General features: G+C 37.3%; 1 pseudogene; it reads left to right on the plus strand.

The window, feature by feature from the left end:
• The first annotated feature begins 263 nt into the window (after positions 1-263).
• LOC121486347 lies at positions 264-877 on the plus strand (annotated as a pseudogene).
• Positions 878-5,484: the final 4,607 nt, after the last annotated feature.

Consider the following 5,484-nt stretch of genomic DNA (forward strand, 5'->3'; position numbering starts at 1 on the left):
GTTTGCGCTCAATAATCCCGATGTCAAATACCTCATTCTCTGCCAACACAGTTCTGTCTTCCAGTTCATTACCTCTAGTAGCCCAAATGTAGGTCCTCTTCTTTTTCTTATTTATCCAGCATAAACTCCATGACTTACAGTTACTCAGTTCTCTCCTTGCTTCAGTTCTTCTTACTTCATGCTCTTCTCATCACTAAATCAACCAAACTTTGTTCAAATAAAACCTCTTGCTCTCTTTTCCAATTACTGTGGCACAAGAAGCCATGAGCATCAAAGTCTCCTGAGACACCCTGTACTAGGTGGTGTGGGAAGTCCTGCATGAGGATCATTACAAGTGCCAGCAGTTTTTGGAGACGGTGGAGCTGCAGATGAGCCTGAAAACTATGACCCTCAGAAGGACAAATGCTTCTCAGGCACCATCAGGCTTAGGGCCACACGCTGCCCCCCAAGTTCTCCGAATGTGTTTCAGGAGATCAGCAGCACTGATGAGGCCAAGTCAGTGGGTATTCCCTACATGAACATTGAGGCACTAAAGAAACTCAACAGGAATAAAAAAAAAATTAGTCAAGAAGCTGGCCAAGAAGTATGATGCCTTTTTAGCTTCAGAATCTCTGATCGAGCAGATCCCAGGAATCCTGGGTCCAGGCCTGAATAAAGCTGACAAGTTCCCTTCCTTGCTGACCCACAATGAGAACATGGTGGCCAAAGTGGATGAAGTGAAGTCCACCATCAAATTCCAGATGAAGAAGGTTCTGTGTCTGGCAGTGGCTGTTGGCCACGTGTAGGTGACGATGATGAACTTGTGTACAACATCCACTTAGCTGTCAATTTCCTCATGTTGTTGCTCAAGGAAAATTGGCAGAATGTCTGGGCCTAACTATTGTGCTGTATTTCCCTAGTCCAATTAATCCCCCACTCGTAAACAAGAGGATTTCTAACTCCTCTTGCACAGACCTCTAAAACCATTCAATCACCGTCCCTTTCAGCTAATGAGCTTGGTCTCTATGTTATGGAAAAAAAAATAGAGTCAGAAGATAGCTCATCCACTCTCACCACAGTTACCCACCCATGCCCACTGACTCTGTTTTCTTCTCTAATGCCTCTTCTAGCATTGTTTCTTGAAGCACTCCAACCAGAGTTTTTCCTCACATCATCACTAAAACTATTCTAATCAAGTTTACCCGTACCCTTAACTAAGTTCCTATAGTAATTAAGAATTCTCAGACCTCATCTTATTTGACATTTCCGCAGTATTAGATCTGGTTGATCATTTTATTCCCAGGTAATTGCTAGGGTACTTCACTGAGTGCTTTTTTTCTCATTTTCTTTTGCTAGCTAAACTTCCTTTTCCTGATTTTTTTAACATATACAAGGGCTCAGTCATTGGACCACTTCTCCTTTCTGTTTCCATTTACTTACTTGATGATTACATCTAGTGTCAGGACTTTAAATATCACGTATAGACTGACCTCTCCAAACTTTATACCTCCAGTTCAGGCTCAATTCCTAAGTTAAAGAGTTAGATATTCAGCTGCCTTCTTGACATCACAATTTATACCCTCAACTCCCTTATTTATAATCTGGATGTCAAACTTACCTCCAAAACTAAACTTGCGACACTATGAATTCTATCACCACCATCTAATTTCAAAATACTTTTATCACCCCAGAAAGAAATCCTGTGCTCTTTAGTAGTTATTCTCCATGTGCCTCCCTTCCTTGCCCCTGGCAACTACTAATATCCCTGCAGATTTTCCTATTCTAAACATTTCATATAAATGTGATTACATAGCGTGTAGCCTTTTGTGTCTGGCTTCTTTTACTTAGCATAGTGTTTTCAAGGTTCATCCAGGTTATATCAGTACTTTATTCCCTTTTCACGGTTGAATTGTATGCCTTAAGTGAATGCACAGTGTGCTCCAGCTTAATTAATGGCAATTAAATCTTTCTAGTTACTTATCCTATTGGCTCTGTTTTGAAAATATACCCCAAATCTCACCACTTTTGTCTACCTTTAGGGGCTAAATCACTAAAAAAAATTTTAAAGATTTTATTTATTTATCCATGAGAGACAGAGAGAGAGAGGCAGAGACAAAGGCAGAGGCAGAAGCAGGTTCCCTGTGGGGAGCCGGATGTGGGACTCGATCCCAGCACTCTGGGATCATGACCTGAGCCAAAAGCAGATGCTCAACCCCTGAGCCACCCAGGTTCCCCAAGTCACTAAAATTTATTTTTTCAATTTATTTTTTTTACATTTGTCCTTGATTCCTGTCATGTATTCTTAATATAAAATCTGGAGTAATTATTTTTCTTTCTTCCTTCTTTCCTTCCTTCCTTCCTTCTTTCCTTCCTTCCTTCCTTCCTTCCTTCCTTCCTTCCTTCCTTCCTTCCTATGTCTGTCTGCCATATTAGAATGCTTAGGTCATTCCCATTCTAATAGCCTTGTATTTCATAGTTAATACATTTCATAATAAATCAAAAACAAATATAATGCAATTCCATAAGGCCTTACACAATTTTGCCCTGAATTTTTTTCCCTTGGTCCTCAACTACTACTACTTTCTCCCTTGCACATTCTATTTTTAGGCACACTGGACATGACACAGAAATAACACAATATAAATTTGGTATCATTTGCGTGGCTTCATAATGCACTTTATCTGACTTTTCAAAAAGATGATCTGCTTAAATTATAGGCCCAGCTATTTAAATTCTATCTGAGATGCAGGCAGTTTTTAAGGATGGCTGATTTAATTTGGTCACTGACCTTGCTGTTTTTTAATATAAATATCTTATGATAGAACACTTTAGATTTACAGAATTATTGCAAAGATAGTACATACAGTTTTCATATACCCCACATCTGTTTCCCTATCATTGAAAATATGGTACATACTGACACGTTATTATTAATGAAAGAACATATTTTGTATTTTCTCAGTTTTCACCTATTTTCACCATTTCACCTATTTTCTAAGATTCCATCCTGGATATTATATTGCATTTTAGTGTTATGTATCTTTAGGCTCCTCTTAACTGTGACAATTTCTCAGACTTCCCTTATTTTTGATGACAAGTTTGGAGGTGTACTGGCCAGGTATATTGTCAGAGGCCCCTCTACTTGCATGTGTCCGATGTTTTCCTCATTATGAAACTGGTATTACTGGTTTGGGGAAGGAAGACCTTAGAGGTAAAGTGCTATTTTCATTACATCACATCAGGAGTGTATGCTACCAACATGATTTATGACTGTTGATCACCTGGTTGACCTGGTGATCAACCTGGTTTTCTAGGCTTCTCTCCTGAAAGTGATAGTTTTTATATCTTTTCATACTATACTCTTTGGAAGGAAGTCAATATGTCTTATTACTTCTATGCCTTTTCAGCTGACAGGAAGGATATGTATATGTGAATACTAACCTGTATATGTACATATGTCTGTAAATATTTTTATAAGTAACCATTCTTATCTGTTTTAAACTAAACCTGAGTTCATGCTGATGTGTTCAGTGCTATTGCAGTGCCATGTGGACCATTATAGCTTTCTCTCCTTGCTTATCTGTAAACAGCCATTCTAACAGTTAGAAACTTAATTCCCACCATCCAACAGACATTTACATAAATCTTCAATTCCCCACAATAGCCAAACTATGGAAGGAGCCTCGGTGTCCATCGAAAGATGAATGGATAAAGATGTGGTTTATGTATACAATGGAGTATTCCTCAGCCATCAGAAACGACAAATACCCACCATTTGCTTCGACATGGATGGAACTAGAGGGTATTATGCTGAGTGAAATAAGTCAATCGGGGAAGGACAAACGTTATATGGTCTCATTCATTTGGGGGCTATAAAAAAATAGTGAAAGGGAATAAAGGGGAAAGAGAAAAAATGAGTGGGAAATATCATAAAGGGAGACAGAACTTGAGAGACTCCCAACTCTGGGAAACGAACTAGGGGTGGTGGAAGGGGAGGTGGGCAGGGAGTGGGGGTAACTGGGTGACGGGCACTGAGGGGGCACTTGATGGGATGAGCACTGGGTGTTATTCTATATGTTGGCAAATTGAACACCAATAAAAAATAAATTTATAAATAAAAAAAGCTTAAATTCCAATATACATATATATATAATTTGCAATATATATTCATAATATATATGTATTATAATTGCTAACTTGTATTCTAATGGGGGGAAACTTTATTAACCAGAGAGAGTACAGTTCTTATGTGTATTCTCTTTTGTCTTTTGTTTTATAGACTCCAGTCATTTCCAGTTATGTAGGTCAGTAGTTCCTTCTATTCATTCATTGAAGGGGCTCAATGACATTCTAACACATGCTTATAATAAAGTCAGATTGTTTTGTCGCATTTGGCATCCCACCCTGCAATTCCTTTGACCTCTTAAATAATTTTTAAAAATTTCTGTACAGTAAGATTTACTCTTTGTACTGTGAAGTTCAATGGCTTTTGAAAAATTTATAGTGTCATGTATCCACAATTATAGTATCACATAAAATAGTTTTACCACTCCAAAAAATCATTTGTGTTTCACATATTTAACTCTTCCCCCACTCCCCTGAGCTCTCTGCCAACTAACTACTGATCTTTTTTGCTGTCTCTATAGTTTTGCCTTTTGAATAAAGTCATGTTATTGGAATGATACAATACATATCCTTTTTAGATGAACGTCTTTCACTTAGTAAAATACACTTAGGATTCGTATCTTTTGTGCCTTGGTCATTTATTTTTGTGTTTTTAAATTTCTTCTTAAAATTTTGTAGTATTTAGGGGCACTGGGTGGCTCAGTGGTTGAGCATCTGCCTTCAGCTCAGGTCATGATCCTGAGGTCCTGGGATGGAGTCCTCCATCGGGCTTCCTGCAGGGAGCCTGCTTCTCCCTCTGCTTATGTCTCTGCCTGTCTCTCTGTGTCTATCATGAATAAATAAATAACATCTTTAAAAAATAAAATAAATAAAATTTGTAATATTTATTGGTAAAACTGGGGTCTAATGATTTCTTTTTTTGGAAAGTTATTAATTATCAATTTCTTAATGGATGTAAGACTATTCTCCTTGTGTGGGTTTCAGTGCTTTTTGTCTTTCAGGGATTGGTCCATTCCATTAAATTCTTAAAATTTTAGGAACATAGTTGTTTATAGCAGTCCCTTATTGTCCTTTTAATGTCCATGGGTTTAGCATGTCCTTTCTCCCATTTCTGATATTGGTAATTTATGTCCTCTCTATTTTTCCCCCTGATTAGTCTGGCCAGAAGTTTATCAATTTTATTATTCTTTAAAAAACAAGTGAATGAACAAAAAACCTCCTAGTTTTTTTTTTTATTTTGCTGATTTTTCTCTAATTTCTTTTATTTCCAATCTCATTGATTTCTGCTCTGTTTATTACACCATTTACCTTAATTCTTTTAGACTTAAGTTGTTCTTTTTGATCTAATAATCTAAAGTGATAGTGTAGATTATTTATTTT

The sequence above is a fragment of the Vulpes lagopus genome, chromosome 1 (assembly GCF_018345385.1).
Source record: "Vulpes lagopus strain Blue_001 chromosome 1, ASM1834538v1, whole genome shotgun sequence".
Lineage (NCBI taxonomy): Eukaryota > Metazoa > Chordata > Mammalia > Carnivora > Canidae > Vulpes > Vulpes lagopus.